This window comes from Gorilla gorilla, chromosome 10 (genome assembly GCF_029281585.2).
Source record: "Gorilla gorilla gorilla isolate KB3781 chromosome 10, NHGRI_mGorGor1-v2.1_pri, whole genome shotgun sequence".
NCBI lineage: Eukaryota > Metazoa > Chordata > Mammalia > Primates > Hominidae > Gorilla > Gorilla gorilla.
In genome coordinates, this window is record NC_073234.2 from 102,715,351 (window position 1) to 102,736,884 (window position 21,534).

Genomic DNA, 21,534 nt, shown 5'->3' on the forward strand with positions numbered 1-21,534 from the left:
ATCTTTTGTTTAAGAAACTGGTAAAATAAGCTGGGCACAGTGACTCATGCCTGTAATCCCAGCACTTTGGGAGGCTGAGGCAGGTGGATCACCTGAGGTCAGGAGTTCAAGACCAGCCTGGCCAACATGATGAAACCCCATCTCTACTAAAAATACAAAAACTCGTCGGGCATGCTTTTGGGAGCCTGAGGCAAGAGAATCGCTTGAACCTGAGAGGCAAAGGTTGCAGTGAGCTAAGATTGCGCCACTGCACTGCAGCCTGGGCAACAAGAGTGAAACTCCGTCTCGAAAAAAGAAAAAAAAAAGAAAGAAAGAAACTGGTAAAATAAGAATTTACTCACATTTGTTTATATCTAGATAAAGAAAACTAAAAGGTTAACTAAGAAACTGAAAATATGATTGATGTTAGATAGCAGTGAATGGAAGGGAAAGGAACAGAGGTGGGTGGGGAGGTGACTTTATAATTGTGGTAATATTTGAATAGTTTATTACCTATTTCAGAAAGTTATCATGGTTTTTTTTAGATAGGGTCTTGCTGTGCTGCCCAGGCTGGAGTGCAGTAGTGCAACCATGAGTCACCGCAGCCTCGACCTCCCAAGGTCAGGTAATCTTCCCACTAAGTCTCCCAAATAGCTGAGGCTACACACACAGGCCACCAGGCCTGGCTAATTTTTGTAATTTTTGTAGAGACAGGGTTTTGCTGTGTTGCTCAGGCTGGTCTCAAACTCAGGGCTGAAGGAATCCACCGGCTTCAGACTCCCGAAGTGCTCGGATTTCAGGCATAAGCCACTGGTCCTGGCCTCTATAATGCACTCTTTAAGGAAAGGCTTTATTTTACATTCTACCTCCCTATGGAAATATTAAATATGAATGACATAAGATATTTTCATATATAACGGTTATAAAAGGGTATGTCAAAGAGGGAATTTACAATATTCTTTATTGACTTACATGTTTGTTTTAGAACACATTAGTACTATGTTGAACAATGTAGCCCTATAAAACTAGATAGTCCAGACCTAAATTATCTAGCTGAGATTGTTGTCCAAATAAATGATCTGTTCATCATTAAGCTACCACAAGTTGGGAGACACTTCTCTGGGGATGTGGAACATTCCTGCACGTCTGGCAAGCAGCAACACTGACAGCCCTCTGTTCTAGATTAATTTTTTGAAGATGTTTGTATAACCAACAGACTTGGAAGACAGAAATAATGGCTCACTCTGGAGCAAAGGGCAGTTTAGCTTACTGTCCAATAGAGTGTCTCCCTCCAAGGCAACAGGGGAGTTTGCTTGTAGACCACAAAAACAGGTGAGGGGGTTCTGAGTTTGTGGTTCCTCCCGTGTTATGTAACCCACTGCAGTTGCAGGCATCACCTTGCCTTTGTTTCACCATCCTGTGTGAATTCGGGCTATGGGACCATCACAAGAAAATGATCATACATCAGGTACTACTGTTGCAGTGAGTAATAAGCTATTCTTTTGCTGCACATGTGAAATCTGATGTTTGCAGTGAAACTTTATAAAACTTCATCTGACTTTGTTTTTTAGCTTGCAAATAGCATAAAGTCTCAGGTTCATCATGGTTTTTGACAACATTTAGAAGTATATATCCAAATTTATGATAGATTCTTTAAGGCCATATAAAATAAGTTTATTTGCATTCTGAATAATTTATAATTATTTATTTAATCCTGTGATCAACAGATGTAGTTATGTACATTTGTTCATATGTGTATTTCATAGAAAAGGATGTAGAGAAATTGAGTATAGACTAGCCAAAATATTTTTTATCACTTAGAAAATGTATTTATGAAGGTTACTGGATTCTAGACTACACTTGAAGTATTTTAGAGAGGCTTTTTTTAGACGTCTTTCTTGTGAATAGGAAATGATTCTTATTAAAATTAAAGCAGAAAGGCTAAATAAAATAAATAGAAATAACCTGGTTATCAGAAGGCTAATTATACTTAGTTGTATTGTAAGAAGCATCAATTAGCCTTTTGACCAAACTTCGTATTAAATGATGGTATTTAACCAGTCAATTGTTCTCAAAATAACAGAATAAAGATGTGTTATAAAACGGAAAACAGAATGGTTCCATTTACATATGAGTATATGCATAAATCTGGAAGAATGAAATTTTAATAACATCCTTTGCCTGTTAATATATTATGTAATCTTAATTTGCTTCCTTATAACTTGTTATATTTTCTGATTTTAAAAAGAGACGGTCGTTTTGTTTTAAAAGGTTTTGAACTATTAAAAAATTAAATTTATTTAATTCAAGTTTTTTTCTTTCTAAATTGTTTTGTGAATATATGCAAAATGCACATAAAGCAATAATGTCATATGTCTACATTGTTTTTTATAATGGATTCTTTATAAATGTAAACTAAAATACAGCACAAAAGTAATCTGTATTCTCTCTATAACTTCCATAGTTGAAATATCAAAAATATAATTCATAAGCACTTTGATAAGAATAAGCTACTATAGTAACCTAATGATTCAGGTATGCCTTCCTTCTTAAAATACATGTTCTGACAATTATTTTGTAGTTGCTTCAAATGCACTCAATTTATTAAGATAGAGCATGCAATTTCTAAACATTATGATATTCAACAATTTTTAATAATTTCTTTTCTAAGTGTAGTTGAGTTTGCCTAAGTAGACTATCCTTCTTTCTTTCTTTAATGCTGCTATTTCATAATTATATAGCAGGTTTTGGTAATTAATAATAATGTAAATTTTTGAAGAGGAAAATGGCTTAATGTATTTTTTTCTGACAGAGGGTCAAGGAGCAAAGGCATGTTTTATGAGTTTGTTGAAGATACGTTTGTGAGATTCTTAATGAAAAATCCATCTGGATTAGGAGAGTTAAAGAGAGGGATTCTTTTGTTCTATATTAAAATTTATCCACTAACCTACTGTCCTAATGATCATCACCACCTATATAGATTTATTTTATTGAAGTGTATAAGTGAGTAGCCAGTTCTTTTCATAGCAAAGAGAAAAAAGAAATCATGGAACCAAGAGCTCTTCATTTCTTTTTTAATATGAAGTGAAGTTTCTCAACCTTGGCACTATTAGCAATTTGGTCTACACAATTTTTTGCTGTTGGGATGGAGGGAGAGGGGATCTTGCATATTACAGGATGTTTAGCAGCATCCCTGGCCTCTATCCACTAGACGCCAACAGCCTTCCTTATTATGACAACCAAAAATATTTCCAGACATCACCAAAATTCCCCAGAAAGCAAAGTCATCCCCTTTTGAATACCACTGACATAAAGAAATATAATCACAATGTGCCTGATATAGTAGTTATGCAAACTGGCAGAACTAGGCATGGGGTGTATTAGTTAACCAAGTGGTATGTTTTATTAAAGTGTTAGTCCTGTTCTCACTGTTTGATATTGATAATTTCATTTTGGTAACATCCGTTCCTCAACTGCTTTTTCTCTCCTAAGGAGATGGAAGCTTCTGGTAGCTGTGTGAGAAGAGATTGTTATGCAGTAAAAGTGTGCAGAAATGGTATTTGGCAGATAAATACATGTTCACATTCACAGAGAGTCAAAGATAAGAAGTTATTAGTTATGTCCTTTCTAAAAACTCCCTTAAAAAGCCTTCTCAACAAGCCAATCCTGGACATTCCAGAAAAATAAAGTAACCAAATGTCTCAGTTTGCTTGTGATACTGGCTTGTTTATGTCTATTACTCCTGTGTTAAGTATTAATAGCAATTCTTTTCACTCTCAAAAGGATCTTAGTTTGGATATCATCACTCTAAAAAACATAGTACTGGCCGGACACGGTGGCTCACGCCTGTAATCCCAGCACTTTGGGAGGCCGAGGCGGGCGGATCACGAGGTCAGGAGATCGAGACCATCCCGGGTAACATGGTGAAACCCCGTGTCTACTAAAAATACAAAAAAATTAGTCGGGCGTGGTGTTGAGAGGTGACAGCGTGCTGGCAGTCCTCAGAGCCCTCGCTTGCTCTCGGCACCTCCTCTGCCTGGGCTCCCACTTTGGCGGCACTTGAGGAGCCCTTCAGCCCACCACTGCACTGTGGGAGCCCCTTTCTGGGCTGGCCAAGGCCGGAGCCCACTCCTTCAGCGTGTAGGGAGGTGTGAAGGGAGAGGCGCGAGCGGGAACCGGGGCTGCGTGCGACACTTGTGGGCCAGCTGGAGTTCGGGGTGGGCGTGGGCTTGGCGGGCCCAGCACTCGCAGCAGCCGGCCAGCCCTGCTGGCGCCGGGCAATGAGGGACTTAGCACCCGGGCCAGCGGCTGCGGAGGGTGTACTGGGTCCCCCAGCAGTGCCAGCCCACCAGCGCTGCGCTCGATTTCTCACCCAGCCTTAGCTGCCTTCCCGCGGGGCAGGGCTCGGGACCTGCAGCCCGCCATGCCTGACCCTCCTACCCACTCCATGGGCTCCTGTGCGGCCGGAGCCTCCCCATACTAGCCCACCAGGAGGAACGAACAACTCCAGAGCTGCCGCCTTAAGAGCTGTAACACTCACGGCAAAGTTCTGCAGCTTCACTCCTGAGCCAGCGAGACCACGAACCCACCAGAAGGAAGAAACTCCGAACACATCAGAATATCAGAAGGAACAAACTCCAGACGCGCCACCTTAAGAGCTGTAACACTCACCGCAAGGGTCCACGGCTTCATTCTTGAAGTCAGTGAGACCAAGAACCCACCAATTCCGGACACAGTGTCAGGCGCCTGTAGTCCCGGCTCCTCGGGAGGCTGAGGCAGGAGAATGGCGTCAACCCGGAAGGCGGAGCTTGCAGTGAGCCGAGATCACGCCACTGCACTCCAGCCTGGGCGACTGAGCAAGACTCCGTCTCAAAACAACAACAACAACAACAACAAACCATAGTCCTTTGTCAGTTTTTAGTCTACTACTTCTGACCTATTAACAGCTCCTGGCCTTCCATTTCTAGTTATCCCAGAAGGACATACTGGAACACTTTGCAGGTAACTACTGGGCAAGCAATTTCACCTGGTATTTAAAAACATGGATTCTCGCTTGAACCCGGGAGGCCGAGGTTGCAGTGAGCTGAGATCGCGCGACGGCACTCCAGACTGGCTACAGAGCGAGACTCCATCTTAAATAAATAAATAAATAAATAAATAAATAAATATGTAAATACCTGGATGCTGAGGTCAGAAAACATAAGTTCAAATTCTAACTAACTCCATATATTATTAGGTATGATATTTTGGGTGAGTTTTTTCATCTTTAAAATGGGGTTTTCAATAGCAATTGCTTACTCATAAGATAACATACATAAAATACTTACAGTATTCCTTGATACAATATAAATACCATTTCATTTCTGGTTCATTATCTTGGTCTTTCTCTTTCCATATTTTGCATATTGAAAAAGGGTAATGGAAACTATACATGTTTTTCTTTATAATCTGAAATTATAGCACCAACCTATTATACAGTTCTGATGTTTTCTATCTACTATTTCAATAAAATCTGAATCATATTGTACATGGTGATCATAAACTTTTTGCATTTTGTTTATTTATGTTTATATACTTTCAATACTACATTTAGATGATGATTGTGATAATTACATTATATGTATTATTTCTGGGTAATTATGTTTGTCATTTACATAGTCAGTACTTGAGAAACTGAGTGCAGATAGATGTCTAAGACAGCCCGCAATGATCCCACCTCCTAATAGTCACATCTATTTGTAATCCTTTCCTTCCCTTGAAAATGGGAAGTAACTTGCTTCCAATATGGCAAAGGTGATGGACTATTACTTCTGACATTAGATTACTAAAAATTGTGGCCTTCATGTTGTCGGTAGACTCTGTGTATTGCTTTTTCAGGTTACACACTTTGATGGCACTAACTGCATGTTAGAATTGTGTGGCAAAGAACTGAAGGCATCAGTCCAAAAGCCCAAAGAACTAAATACTGCCAACAACCACACGAACTTGGAAGTGGGTCCTTTCCCAGTGAGCTCTGGAGATGACAAAAGACAGACGACACCTTGATTGTAGTCTGTGAGAAAACCTGAAGCAGAAGACCCAGCTAACTTGTGCTCAGATTCCTGACCAATACAAATTGTGAGACAAATGTGTAATTTTTTAAGCCAAGTTTTTGATAATGTAATATGAAGTGATAGATAACTAATACAAAATAGAGAACTGGACACATATGTTCACGAGGTATTCTGGCATAAAAGTACATTCAATAAAAAACTTGTTGCTACTCTGTATTTCCCTTATCTCATTGACATCATCCTATCCTTTATCTTTCATATAAATATCTGTGTAAAATTTGTCAACAAATGGTGTGAAAATGAAGAGAAAGCAGCAACAGTAGAAATAAAAGAGGACTTGTTTAGGTGTTTGCTTTGTTTGTTTTTGAAATAGGAGATTGTTATTGTCTGAATGTTTATGTTCCTCCAAAATTTATATGTAGAAATTCTGACCCCCAAGGTGATGGTATTAAGAGGTGGGGATTTGTGGAAATGACTAGTTAATAAGGGTAAGATATTAATGTGATTAGTGCACTTATGGAAGAGGCCCTAGAGAGAACCCCTGTCCCTTCCACCATGTGAAGATGAAGCAATAAGCCACTGTCTATAAGCCAGAAAGCAGGCTCTGACCAGAATGAGCCTGCCTTGATCTCAAACTTCTCATCCTCCAGAACTGTAAATAATAATTGTTTTTTATAAGCTACCTACTTTGTGCTATTTTGTTGTAGCAGTCCAAATGGACTAAGATAGAGTTTCTATTAAACAGTATTAAGCTTAAGTGAAAATTCCAGGGAGAGGAAGAGGTAGATAACAATAAAGGTGGAAGAGATTACCTGCAGAGGACAAGTTCCTGAGAAAGTCAGCTGGGGTGGCATCCAAAGGATCACAGAGGAAGGGGTTCATCTTTGACAGGAGAAACATTTTATTCTTCACTTCTCAGAAGGCAGGAAACGGGGGGTAATTCAAGTATGCTAATATAATTGCTGGGGAATCAGAAAAGTGAATTCATGAATCAGAGTAGTTTATCTCTGCATTAGCAAGATGAAATTATCTAAGTGTAATAAAATGTAACTGATGAACTATATAGAACATAATTATACCCATTTCTAAGGAAATAGGAAATAGTCTCACTTCCTTTGTTTGCTTTGAGAGAACACAAATATACTACTCACGGGTGCTATCTTCCATGCTCCACTTTGTAAGCGTTTTAACATTTGAGGAAATATGAGGAAATGGTGTTTTTATCTGCTATCAGAAATAAGTACTGAAACTGATTCAATGCTGAATCTGCTGCTAAAGAGAAAGATAAAATTGAACCTGTCGTTTGAAGAAATAGTCATGTCTTAACATAGCCTCAAACATAGCTATTTATTCATACTACTATAAATTTGTGTCACCCAGTTATAAAGAATCAGCTTTATCCTCGCCTTTGATCCCTAAGGGCACTAAAAAATACCTTCTGGCATATGAACTCAAGAGGATTTTATCCTAGTCTAATTTTCTAATGCTCCTGGCTTCCTGCCCAGATACCCTGAAATGCAGGACAGCTGGGGAAATGACCATACTTTCATCTCCACAAGGAGCAAATGATGCCCTTTTGCAATGTATAGGCTCCCAGGGCACATTAAAATCTGTTCTAGGTATAAGGAGACAAATAGAAACAGAAAGGTTCATGGCAAAAGTGCATAGTATACATACAGAAAAGGTTCCCCAATGCCAGTGTATTTGCCATTGCCATCTATGAAAGCATTGTTATCAGGGAGCAGTGAAATGAAAACATGAGAACAGTACACTGATTCATGTTTTTGTCAACCTAAATAATTGTCCTTTATTATGCTAAGTATTGTAATTTCTATTTTTGTCCTAAAATATATTTTATTGCACACAGTTTAGGTAATAGTAACTTTGTTCCTACCATTTTTGACAAAATTAGAGTAGTCCACCCTATCATTAAATCCAAATATCTGGGTAATACTAATCTTGGCTAAACTAGATGGTCAGTTTTTATTTTATAACAGAGTTGTTAAGAAAGTGTGCTCTGAAATTAGATTGTTGGATTGATATTTTAGCCCTATGAATGGCTTTGTGATCTTAGGCAAATCACTAAACCAGTCTATTCCTTAATTTCTTCAACTGTAGATAAATTAAATAAATTTCTCATAGGTGCGCAATTATTCCATTCATACATGTATAGTGCCAGGCAAACAGTAAGCAGGCTCAGCCAGGAGTTGTTTATAATCATCTCAAAGCACTGAAACATCCCTAGTATAACGGAACATTTAATTATAATATTCAATGTTTATACTAACAGCAATGAAGATCTGAAACATCGAATTGTTTATTAAACCAATATTCATTGTGCAACTATTATGTTCAGATACTGTGCTATAATTTTGAAGTACAAAAGTAAACAAGACCCTCAAAGAGTCTACAAACTAAGATTATTTTTAAATTTTCATCAAAGAGTTTCACTTCAGTTTAAGCCCCTCATCAGGTTAAACTGTAACTTGTGTTTGGAAGTAAGCAACGCTGTAAGATAGAAGTTGAAGAAGGTGAAAAGTTATAGACTGGAGGACACCTGGAGGATTGCTAATGACAAGACTGGCAAGAATTAATCACAACAAAGCAGAAACAGAGACATAAGTTAAAAGTAACTGATAGATGAAGAGTTTGTTAAGTTCACCACTTGCAACCCTTTCGCATGGAAGTATATTATAGAAAAAGCAGTCTTTCTGCAATTGTTCTTCTAACAGAGTAAATGGTGTCATTCTCACTAGTATTCACATGATGTCTTGGCTTTAAAAAATGGGTAACTGGTAAGGTTCGTACATTCTTTGGTTAAGATTTGGTGCAAATACAATCATGCATTATGCACTCGATCTGCATAGCAGCGATCATCAAAGATTTTAGCCAGTTAATGCAAGCATTTTCTATTTATGAAAAGTGAAGTGAGTACTATAGTATGGTTCAATCATTACCTGAAATATCTCCATCATCCACTGCTCCACACCTAACAATCCATCTTCAGTCTCATTTGGTACTAAAGTTGCTGTACAAAGACACCCATCCACTTTACAAAGTACATAGCTCTTTCTATTGTGCCCAATCACTTTCTTGGGCTCGATTTGGTAAATCGGTACACTGATAAATTTAAAATAAATCTAATACAATTCTTAAAATTCAGGAAAAATGGAAGATTTACTTTTTCTCTCATTCCAATTCCTATAAAAACCACAGTGTTTAGTGCCCTCAGTATGCATTAAATAATTCTGGAAGAACAAATAATCCATGCTTTCTATGGCAAGGAATCTACCTATGTCTACCTGTGCCAAAGTTAGAGGGCCTTAATGCACTTCTGCCCTACCGTGAACACCTTGGCACTAAATGAGAGGTAATCATATTCAGTTGATCCTGCACTTATTGATTTATGAGTAAGTTTGATCACCTAATTGAGCATGAACTTATTTAATGCCTAATGAATGAAGACAGAACCTAAGGCCTAATTAACCATTTAAAGATATATCTGTGAAATCACATTAGGTAGACAGTAGGTACACATCTTAGGGGCTCATGAGCATGTTGAGAGAGAAATGGAATTAGTTGTAAAAAGTCAAACTTGAAGTTTAGATTGGATTTTTAACAGTAAAAATGATGAAGACAAATGCCTCGGTCAAACCAATTTACTAGAATATACTATTCCTGCCATGTGGGACGAAGACACAATTGAGGTTTGCACTATGCCAAAAGTCTTTATCAGGGAAGGATCCAAAAAGAAAAATAAAGAATGGATACACTCCCAAAAAGTCCTAGTCTATGATTGAATTGATGCAGTTATTGGAACCTATCTGATATTGAAGAATCTATCAAACAAAACATTCTCTCTCTGCTTCCTCATGTCTGGATAAATTTCTTCGTCTATACTTCACTTAGGTCGTTCTGAAACTATGTAAGTTTTTCCTATCAAAGTTTCTTCTTAAAGAAATTAATGATTAGAGAACTGTATTTAAAAATTCACGCTTGTTAATATTTTTTAAAGTATTTTTTCATATGTGTTACTTGTTTACATGGAATCATTGCTAGGGTTGGCTTTATTTCAACTCCATTATAATTTTAAGCAAAATGTAAGCTCAAGGGGATTTTCTTTTCTGTTTTCTGGTATGCAGTATCAATCTAAAAATCACACAATTTAAAAACAAATTAGTTTGTCCAGGGTGTTAAAGTTGGCAGACACTGGGGAAAAAGCTAACCAACGAATATTCTGAAATAACCCCACCCATTCTGCAAGAGGATTAAAGCAAAGGTCATCAATCTGTTTTTACACTCAATAAGAATGGGTGTCAATAAATACAACTTTAAATCACAACTATGAATTCTTTAATCTTTGAGATCAATTTATGCAAAGAGAATAAAAAGTTTTCAGAGACACAGTGGGATACTCCAGCCTGTAAGAAAGCATTACCTTTGGATAAAAACCAATTATTCATCAGCAGAAAACAGAATGCAGTCCCAGAGGTAGAGTATTATTTCAGATCCAATTTCTAGTTATCTCTTGAATATCTTTACTGTCACCGAAAAATATGTTGGCAAATTCACAACATTGATCCAATGTTTGAAAACATTTTTCAGAATCTCTCTTAACAAAAAAGAGTATAAAAAAACTCTATGAAATGCCATAATACTATTCCCCAACTGATACATTTTTAGATGTTTGTAAACATTATTGCTCACAGACAGGTTTCAGTGTGATTCAATGCTACAATGCACAACTGGCTCTTTTTCATAAAAATATCTTTGAACTTTTCATATATAAAGTCTATCTTTTAAAATGCTTATAGTTAGAAAACATGTTCTCAAACCCAGTCTCTTCTCTTCTAAACTCCTATTTAGTCTTTCTGCCCCCCATTTCTCACTATCACCGTGCAAATTCACTATTACAAGCAAAAGAGCTCTTTTGTTTAAAAACAGATCTGTTTTTCATACACTACACAGGATGTGTTCAATCACCAAAGGTATTTATTGAATGCCAGCTATGAATCATGTACTGCGTAGGCTTGGGGACATTGGGGATAGATAAATATCAGTAAGGTTTAAAAGCCTAAATAGGCTTGATGGTTTTCTATTGACTACTCACTCTTTAGTTTGAAACACGTAAATCCAATTCCTAACACAGCCAACTTCTGCAACTTGATTTCTTTCTTGATTCTACTTCATGCCCTCAATTCTCCATTTACACTAAACTTCTACCATTCACTTGAATATTTCAAGCCCTTTTATTCCTCTGGGCTTTTGTCCACGATATATTCCTGTCTTCCAAAATAAATTACTTCCTTCTCAACCTGTCAGATACTCATGTACTGCAAGACCAAGACAAATTTATATCCTAGTCAATAAAATATTTCCTATATCTTCTAGTAAGAGCCATTCACTTCCTTCTCTGAACTCCTGAAGTGCTTCATTCTTTTCTCATTCAGATTATTATTAAAATTATACTGCAGTTATATTTTTACAGAAAATTAGGAATGAAAATAACTAACCTACACATTGTGCACATGTACCTTAAAACTTAAAGTATAATAATAATAAAATTAAAAAAAAGAATATTTAAAATCTTAATGTTATAAAAATAATGTAGAATAAATATATTGTTGCTCATTCAGCAAATATGTTAATAGAAAGAAATGTGGTTGTTTTGTCTTTTCACAACAAAGTAAACTAGAGGGGTAGGGGAAAGATAATGGTTTACCTTCTGATAATATTGAAAAACTCGTGCACCAAATGTAAAAGTGAGAAATAAAATAGCTTTGTACATTCAAATATATAAATATGCATTTTTTTCAAACAGTTATTTTTACAGAACATTGAAATTCCTGATACCCAGAGAGGCTAATATTAGCATATCAAAGAGGTAGAGACTTGTTTTTTCAAATTATACTAGAGCATTCAGAAAGTGCTGTCACTCTTGTAGGCAAAAGTACTGGGGAAAAAAGTCCATTAAAATAAGTAAAGAGAAAGTTTAAAAGCAGGTATTTTTAAGTACATACATGTTAAAATAAATATATAGAAAGAGTAATGCAAATGGACCACTAATGTATTTGATTATATTAAAATCTCTGCCTGATGTGAGCAAAGAAAAATTAAAACTTAACAAAATTAAAGAATCATATATATTGAAGTATAAAAGGAAGTTTAATGTATCAGCTTGGCTATGCTGTAGCCCCCAGTTATTCAACCAAATACTAGTCAAGGTGTTAGTGTGAAGGCATTTTGTATATGAGATTCAAGTCTGCAAACAGTTGACCTTCAGTGGCTTATTTTAGTTAATCTGTGTGGGCCTGATTCAATCAGTTGAAAGACTTTAAGAGCAAAACTGAGGATTCCCTGAGGAGGAAGAAACTGCCTGTGAATAGCCCATGCCCCAGCATTCCCAGTTTTACCTTCTGCTCATGCCCCAGCATTCCAGTCTGCCCCTCCTAAATGCCAGCCTTAGGGGTTTCAAACTTGCATTGTCACCTCCCAAAATCATATTAGCCAATTTCTTACAGTATGTATTTCCTACTGGTTCTGTTTTTCTGGTTGATCCCTGACTGATATATGGAGCATAGCGTCTTGATATGTCAGCTTTATAATCTCTTTCAGTCAGTACATAGTTATCAAGCAGTTATTTCAGTGTTATTGGCAAGTAATTGAATTCAGCTAATCTCTTGTCAGTATTTGAGAAATCAATCTGTTCAGTTAAAACAGTTTTGTCTCCTGGATGAGTACTTTACCAAGGCCAAATTTCAACTCTCCATCTGGCCTCCTAACAACTTCCTCTTGTAGTATTTCTACTTTGAGCTGGCACATCTAGGTTCATCACAGAACCTGTGATCTCTAACGTATCTCTTCTTCTCATCTTCCACATTAAATTTATCACTGCTTATCAGTTTCAGAAGCCTATTTACAAAGGACTTAGGAAGCCCATATACAAAGGACTTAGAGGAGATTGTGGGCATAATTGTTGCGAGATGAGAAACTTGGTAGACAGTGTGTTACATAGAAGTGAGAAAATAGCAGTGGTGTAATTCCAAAAACAGCACACTAGTTCACTTCTTCCTATTTGCATTGCCATTTTCTTAGTCTATGTGCTCATGCTTTAAGTGATATCTTTGGTCTTACTTCCTCAGAGGAATCTTCACAGACTCTCCAATTCTCAGGTTCATTATAGTGTCTTTCTAATTCATTACAGTGGCTTAACCCTCTTTGAAAGACCTGCAATTATCCTTTAATCTGCTTGGCAAAACTCATATTAACACAGTTATGCTTGTGATTACTGTTTAATATCTCTCCTGTTAGTCAACTTTGACGAGTTCCATGTCAGAGCTGTTTGATTTGTCTTTTCTTTCTTTTTTTATTTTAAACTTTTAAAAATCGAAGGATAATGTTCAGAAAGAAAAGTAAATACACTATAAATGTGGGGCATGATGCATTCTCTCACATAGAACAGCTGTGTAAAGATCACCAATATTTTTATTTTGGTTTATTACTAGCACTGAGAAAGTTCCCTTTATTCTCCATTCCTGTTTCATTTTCTTTTTCCAAGGCCTAACTACCATTCTGAGTTTAACTGCATAGGTTACTTTGGCCTCTTTTTGTGCTTTATATAAATAAAATGCTCTATATTAATTAGTCCATTTTCATGCTGCTGATAAAGACATACCCAAGACTGGGTAATTTATAAAGAAAAAGAAGTTTAATGGACCCACAGTTCCACGTGGCTGGTGAGGCTTCATGGATCATGGTGGAAGCCAAAAGGCATATCTTACATGGCGGCAGGCAAGAGAGAATGAGAACCAAGCAAAAGGGGAAACCTCTTATAAAACCATCAGATCTCGTGAGATTTATTCACTACCATGAGAACAATGTGGGGGAAACTGGCCCCATGACTCAGTTATCTCTCACCAGGACCCTCCTACAACACGTGGGAATTATGGTAGTTACAATTCAAGATGAGATTTGGGTGGGGCTACAGCCAAACCATATCATGCTCTAAAGCTGTTTCACCTTTCAAGACATATTTATAAGATTCATCCACACTACTGCATGCAATTATTAACTTGTTTATTTTCATTACAGAATAATATTCCACTGTATAAATAAAAAAATAATTTATGTATCCATTCTACCAATGATAGACCTTTGGGTTATTTCCAGGGTTGGTTGTGATCAATAATATTGCTATAAACGTTATTACATGTCTATTCATGGGCATAGGTCTGGATTTATTTTGGAAATATACCTAAGATTGGAAATGCTAGTCCATAAAGTGCATATATTTAGTCATAGTCAATATTGTCCCAAACAAGTTTTAAAAGTGGTTGTACCAATTTGAACTCTCACTAAAGAGTTTCAGTTTCTCCAAACAAGATTTCTTTACAAACACTTGAGATTTTCAGTCTTTTTCACTGTAGCTATTCTGATATGTAGCTATTCTGATATGTAGTAGAATCTGATTATTGCTTTAATTTGAATTCTTTGATGATTAATATATTTAAACACCTTTTCGCACATTTATAGACATTTACATATTCTTTTTATCAAATATTTATTCACATTTTCCATTTTCAGTTGACTTGTGTATATATAGCTATATAAGAGATTGATATCTTTCAGAAATCTTTGCTTACTCCAAGATTAAAAGATTATTCTATCTTTACTTCAAAAAGCTTTTTCCATTCGCTTTTACAATTAGACTTGAAATTCATCTGTAATTGACTTTGCTTATTTAAGATAGATGCTGTCTTTTTAATCACAGATGTATTTAAAGCACCCAGCAATAAATACTGAATTAATATATCTTAAATAACTGAATGAAGAGGTGAATGAAAACATATGTTTGGGTTAGTTCCAAGAAAAAAAAAAGGTATGTAGGATAATGTGTGTATAGTATACATTATAGATGGGATGTTCAAAATTCTCCTTCCAAACACATTATCCCTTCTCTAATACAAATATTAAATGTTTATATCCTAGCTTCCATTGCAGCCAGAGAGGGGCATGTGACACTTTTTAAGCCAGTGAAATGTAAGAAGTCGTCCACCGTTGGCATCCCTTTATTTTCCTCTTCCACTGGCCTGTAACAGGCACACAGATATGATGCCTGAGGGTACAGTAGCCATATTATTACCATGAGGTTACAAAAGTGAGGACAAAAATAAGAACAATATCTAAGAAAAAAAATCTAAGCAAAAATATAACAAGAATCCTGGTCCCAATGATAACTGAACATCTATGCTAATCAATCCCTAAACTTTTTCTTATGTATTACAAATAAATCCCATTTGTGTCATTTGGTGATGCATGTGTGAGATTAATTTTCTTATTTGCAACCGAAGGCATTCCTAAATGGAGCAGACTAAGGAATCCGTATATATTTCTGGTTTGACAATGCCATAATGTTTTAAAGGTGCATTTCCTCATCCACCATGAATGAAGGATAGTGGAAGAAATGTCCTTTCTCTCAGCTTATTTTGTGCTCTTGTGAGTCAGAAAATCCTGGCCTGAAACATGAATCCTGGATCTGCAGTCCACTAGCTGTCTCTCTTTTGAGAAATTTACTTAACATCCACTGGTTATTAATTTGCTTTCTGTAAAAGAATAAAACAATATAGAAAAAACATCTTCTTTGAGAGTTGTTTTGGAGAGAGGCTTATGATAATTTATGAAAGATACCTGACATAAGGCAAGTATTTGATATGTGTTAGGTATTTCCCCTCATTTTTAATTATAAGTACATTTACAGTATGTACTTGAGAAAAGCATCAAGTAAACAACAGATGAAAACCAAGACTATTTTTGTCTTGGATAAGCTGTCATATTAATAAAGATATGCACTAGTAAAACATACTTTACCTTGTAGAAAAAAAAAGGGGCAGGAATGTTTTCTGCTATTTATGATGTTACATATTGTTCTTGGTAACCACAAACTTGAGTTATTATTTTGTGGCAATAATTTTATAAATTATCATGGCCTAAGAAAGTTTATGATGCTTTCAAATATATACAAGTTATTTTCAGAGAGTTGCATGTCTGATATTACCAAGAAATGTTTTCGATATTAACAGGAAAGCAACTCTAATTGTTTGATGGGAAGATAAGTTATTTGCCCAAATATCTATAATCTTACGGGAAATGTTTTTTAAGAATAATATTGTTTCTGAAGAAGGTAACAAGCATAACTTTGAGATTTATAATCTCATATCTGTAATTTGTGTATGTGCCAATGCATTAATAAAAGCAAATTTATCTTTTTCAGGAAAAAAAAATTGAGTCATAACTTAAATAGGTTTATACTAATAGGGTACTCCATTGATTCAAATATTTGATTTCTTTTTCAGGCAAGACAGACAAGTTAAGCAACAAAGAAAAATAGGAGTGATTTTCTAAAAAGACAAAAATGCACTTGAAATTGATAAAGCACCAATTTTAGATGGCATACAAAGCATTAAGAAGATCAAGGGAAAAGAGCAAAGAAATCAGTAAACCTTTACTCGACCTTTTAAAAATTTCATTAGGCTTAGAAATGTTCCCAAGGAAAGAAAAATAACAGATCCTTCTGCCTGTTGTTGTTGATGTTGTTTGAGAATAAATCAAGAAATTATATCCTAATCAGTTGAAGGTTTGCATTTCAGAAAATCAGTGGGCTCTAAGGGAGAAAATCCTGACAAAGCTTATTACTACACAGCCCAATGATTTCAATATTGAAATAAGAAAGTCATACCAAATTTTAGTAGTTTTTAGAGAATATTACAGCAATCATACGCAAGAGACTTCAGAAGCTGTTTAAAAAGTATTATTAGTTTCCTACAGAAAATTCTGTCAGAAACTTTGAAAACTGAAAATAAAGCCAAAACTTTATAGTAGCCTATCAAGTGGTACAATAGATATATATAATTCCTTAAAGCAAGCTGAGGTACCTGTAGAAATAACAGGGAATAAAAATAATACTTCACTTGGCCGGGCGCAGTGACTCACGCCTGTAATCCCAGCACTTTGGGAGGCCGAGGCAGGCAGATCACGAGGTCAGGAGATCGAGACCATCCTGGCTAACATAGTGAAACCCTGTCTCTACTAAAAATATGAAAAAATTAGCCGGGCGTGGTGGCGGGCGCCTGTAGTCCCAGCTCCTCGGGAGGCTGAAGCAGGAGTATGGCGTGAACCCGGGAGGCGGAGCTTGCAGTGAGCCCAGATAGCGCCACTGCACTCCAGCCTGGGCGACAGAGTGAGACTCCGTCTCAAAAAAAAAAAAAATTCACATTTAGTACTTGCTCCTGTTGAGGCACAGCTGGGTAATTACTTGGGTAAAACATGGAATAAAATGTCTTCTTTTCTTTATTTTTTTTCTTTTTTGAGATGGAGTCTTGCTCTGTCGCCAGGTTGGAGTGCAGTGGCGCAGTCTTAGCTCACTGAAACCTCTGCCTCCTCTGTTCAAGTGATTCTCCTGCCTCGGCCTCCCAAGTAGCTAGGACTACAGGTACATGCCACCACACCCAGCTGAATTTGTATTTTTAGTAGAGACGGGGTTTCACCATGTTGGCTGGCATGGTCTTGATCTCTTGACCTTGTGATCCACCCGCCTCAATACAATGCAATTTCTATAAAAATCTTAATATGAGGTCAGCTTATAGACAACAGACACACATCACACAAATGAACTGCATAATGTCTTAGGACATGTAAAAACTTCCTGAAAATGTAAAAGGATGAGATCTAGCAATAAGCAGTTATTTTCAAGGAGAATCACAACACTAGGAGATGCACATGTAAAAACAATTACAGGTATAAATAAGAAGTACAAATAAGGTATGTAAAAAATAAGTATACTTTATTTGGTTATATAAATAATTTAAAATCCAAATTCTTCTATGTGTTCCATTATCCCAACGCTCTTCCCCAGCCTCCTTGGCTGATAATAAAAGAAACATCAGTTATTATAAGGCTTCCCTTTTCCTAGTGTTTCATGAATAAAAATTCAAGAGACATCTGCGTGCCACTGCATCACATTTCTGTAAAAATCTTCTCAGCCAGTATGTCAACTTCATTACTTAGGAACCAGGACCATTAGATGTACCCATTGACCTCATGAGATGCTGCCAGGGATAGAAGCAAAATCTTTACAGGAAACTGAGTGCATTCATCCTAGATTCAGCCTGGACATGCACAAGTCTAGTTGCCTGCAGAAGCACTGGCTCCTTTACCTTTTCCTTCAAAAACAGCTTTAGATTGACCTGAGTGATGAAATAACCTGGACAACTAACTCCCATGACAAAAGTTTACCTATATAACAAATCCTGCACTTGTACCCCTAAACTTAATACAAGAAGAATAATAAAAATAATTTTTTAATTCAAAAAACCCACAAAAACAATGAGCAGAGGTTCTAAGATGGTATAGCTTTTAAAAAAACTTGAGAGGAGAACAAAAGACTGCCTTCATTCTTTTTTTGATTTCGACTGTGAAAACTCTTTGACAAATAAAAACACAAACTCCCCAGTTTTACCTTTGGATTGGCAGAGGAAAAAAAATAAGAGAGAAAAACAAAAGTCCAAGAATTAAGCTTCTAGTATTTCCCTGGTAGCTTCTGACTAGCCCAGCTGACCTAAAGTTTATAGATTAATTGGTTCTATGCAAGATATAGACGATACCATCAAATAGTAATTCAAGTGAAAGAGAACATTGGAGACCTCTGTTTAAATCAGGAGATCTAGAAGCCGTTTTTATCAGTGGGTAAATTAGAAAAATATAACTTCACCTGTAGAGGGAGATGTTGGAGATGTCTTGACTCTCATTTTGGCTCTGCATTGAGAGAAAATAAATCAGAAATAAAGAAAGAGAGATAAAAGAAATAGGAAAGAAAGACGGAAGGAAGTCTCTTCTAAGAATACCTAACCACAAGCTAGAGTTGCAGCATGTGACCATAAATCCAAGCATGTAATTTACTTTTAAAAAGCTCCAGTGAGGTAGTGCATCACGAGGATTTAACAGAAATGAGAAATATTCTTTTCAAAAAAAGGATGCTAAACCCATCATCCAAATTATTCCTACATATAAAGTTCCAAGAAATATTAGCTTATAATGACAAATTTTCCAAAAAAAAAATTAAGATGACAAATGATCCAGAATGATCTAAAATAGAAAACAGGTGTGGAATCAAACTCAAGGACATTAGAGACAGCAAAGCTATCAAATAAATAATGTAAAGGTAAGCATGCTAAAAATGTTTTAAATTATAAAAAGAGAATAGACTATAAGATTAATTGACAACATAATTGTCATAGTTGACAAGAAAGACTTAAAAAATAATTCTCATATAATTAAAAAATACATAGTAATTTTAATTAGAAACTCAATAGATGATTTAAATAGACAAAGATGAAGAGAGAACATTAGAAAATGGATATAGATCTGTCTGAAGAAATTACCCCTCATAAAGCACAGAAAAATAAAAACATGCAAAAATAAGAAGATTAAGACAAAGAACAAAAAGGTCTAACATATATCAAAATTGAGTTTAATATGAAATAATAGGAGAAAGTGGAGGGAAGGATTAGTAAAGAAGATGTTTGAGTCAGCATGTTCCAAAATTCAGGGAAAATAGCAATGTTTAAATAGAGAAGCTAAAGAGTTCTCAAGAAGGATAAGTTAAAAGAAGCTGAGATAAATGCATTGTAATGAATATACGTAATTCTAAAATCAAGAGAAGATGGTTAAAATAGTCAGAAAGAAAAGACAGCTTTTTCCAAAGGAAAAGCTATAAAACTGTGACTTTCCAACAGAGCAAGAGAAGCTGGAAGACAATAGAATTATTTGTTTTCAAGGTGCCAGGAGGAAAAACTGTCATATTTGTATATACTCAAAGTAAGTATCTCAAGAATGAAGATACAATAAAGATATTAACTGACTTACATTGAAGAAATTCCTTAAAAACAAAATTCAGGATACAAAATATGACAGATAATTGCTTAAAATGTATGAAAAATGTTAAGAAAATATTTGGGCAAATTAAAGCAAACACCAAGTTAATAAAATATAAACAATGTCTAATTTGTAGGGCTAAAGAAAAACAACAAATAAGAATGCTGTGTAACAATTAAGACACTGAAATTAAGATTCTAAGGTTCTTGCATTTTTCATGAGGTAGATAAAGACACATGATTAGGGCGGGCCGCGGTGACTCATGCCTGTAATCCCAGCACTTTGGGAGGCCAAGGCGAACGGATCACGAAGTCAGGAGATCGAGACCATCCTGGCTAACATGGTGAAACCCTGTCTCTACTAAAAATACAAAAAATTAGCCGAGCATGGTGGTGGGTGCCTGTAGCGCCAGCTACTCGGGGGGCTGAGAAACGAGAATGGCGTGAACCCGGGAGGCGGAGCTTGCAGTGAGCCGAGATCTACGATTAACTTTAGTCTTTTGAAAGTTAGGCAAGCATATAACCACAAAACGAATGTAAATAGTTTCTATAACTTTCAATCTTCTTGGAGACAAAATAGAATGAGGTAATAAAACAAAGCAAACAACACAAAACTCAATTGAAATAAAGCAAGAAAATAAGAAAATGAAAGCATAGAAAAAGCTTAATAAATAGAGGCATTGAAATAAGGTGGCAGAAATAAAAGCAAATATACCAACATATTCATATCAATATACTTATATACAATAAATATAAATACATTATTTAGTTAAAAGACCAAAATAATCTGGACTTGTTTATAGAAGACATGTATGAAGTATAAGATAACAAAATGGTTGAAAGCAAAAGGATTGAAAAGATGTGGCAGGAAAATGCTAACCAAAAAACTCATGTGACTATACCGTAAGACAGAATATAAATTAAGGTAAAAGCATTATCGGACACAAACATACAACCATACATGCACAGTTTCTATATAATGTCTAGGAGCTAAATTCAACTGGATCATATAACAATTCTAAACTTATTTTTATCTAGCTTAAAGCTATGCAAAACAAAAAGTATGAGAAGAATCAAACAGACACATCTACTATTGTAGCAGATAATTTGAACATGCTTTTTTAATTAATAAATGAACTAAACAGAAAAATCAGGAACTGTAATGAAGATCTGAATAAAATAATTACATCAGATAAGGTAACAAGTCTCCATATCTCACTGATTCCTAATTGGTGAACTACTCTTCTCCAAGCAGTGATTCCAGGGTGCAGCCTTCCTTCTTGTGGCTCCACCACTCTGTCGGTCAGTACTGCTCAACTGGGGGCAATTTTGACCCCTATGGGAAATTTGACAAGATCTGGAGAAAGTTCAGGTTGTCACACTTGGTCTCTATTGACATCTAATATATTGAAGACAGAGATGCTCAAAACATCCACAGAACACTGTTTCCTGTTGAGGCATAGGGCAGCTCCCACAATAAGAATTATCAGGCATCAAATGTCAGTGCCGAGGTTGGAAACCCTGGTCTATAACCTTGGAGTCCTCTATTGAATCTTCCGCATCTGGCCAGCAGA

General features: G+C 35.9%; 1 protein-coding gene and 1 long non-coding RNA gene across 2 annotated transcripts in view; one reads left to right on the forward strand and one right to left on the reverse strand.

Moving 5' to 3' along the window:
• The window catches only part of MGAT4C (MGAT4 family member C), a 1,374,466-nt gene extending 1,369,782 nt beyond the window's left edge, over positions 1-4,684 (reverse strand). Inside the window, exon 1 of the mRNA XM_063694191.1 lies at positions 4,651-4,684. The gene's annotated coding sequence lies outside the window, so the exon portion shown is untranslated. The remainder of the gene's footprint in view (positions 1-4,650) is intronic.
• LOC109029106 (uncharacterized) lies at positions 4,303-6,248 on the forward strand. Its single transcript, XR_002008123.4, has 2 exons — positions 4,303-4,980; positions 5,857-6,248. It is a non-coding gene; the product is annotated as an uncharacterized lncRNA (long non-coding RNA).
• The last annotated feature ends 15,286 nt before the right edge of the window (positions 6,249-21,534 follow it).